The sequence below is a fragment of the Coloeus monedula genome (assembly GCF_965178545.1).
Source record: "Coloeus monedula genome assembly, chromosome: 14".
Classification (NCBI taxonomy): Eukaryota; Metazoa; Chordata; class Aves; order Passeriformes; family Corvidae; genus Coloeus; species Coloeus monedula.
This window is the reverse complement of record NC_138794.1, coordinates 5477067-5477615: the sequence shown is the minus strand read 5'-3', so window position 1 is coordinate 5477615 and position 549 is coordinate 5477067.

The window sequence follows — 549 nt, the reverse complement described above, 5'->3', positions numbered from 1 at the left end:
TTCCGGCCGCGGTGACGTCCCGTCCCGTCCCGCCCCCCTCCCGCGCATGGTACGGCCCTCCGGGATTCCCTCAGTAAGGCAGGCGGGAAGGCGGCAGTGGAGGTGGCCGCGTGGCCTAATGGATAAGGCGTCTGACTTCGGATCAGAAGATTGCAGGTTCGAGTCCTGCCGCGGTCGCGCCGGGAGCGCTATGCTGGCGCTGGTATTTTTGCTGCGCTAACCCGTGCGGGGGCTTCCGCGGCCCCGGTAGCGGGGTCACCGCACCCGCGGTGCGCCTTTTGGTCCCGTGTCTGACCGCGGAGCGGGGTGGGAAGCGGCTGCGTGCGAGTAGAATGGGATACCCACGGTGGCGGGGCCGGGACGCACCTCGCCGGTGCTTGTCACGTTGGAAGCCCCAAGCCTCACGGATGGATTGAGGGTGGAGCAGTGGCTGGAGAGCCAAACGTGAGCGCAGGGTGTGGGGTAATGGGGTGTAGGGTACAGGCAAGAGGGTGTAGGGTGCAGGGAATGGGTGTAGGGTTCAGGGAATGGGATGTAAGGTGCAGGGAA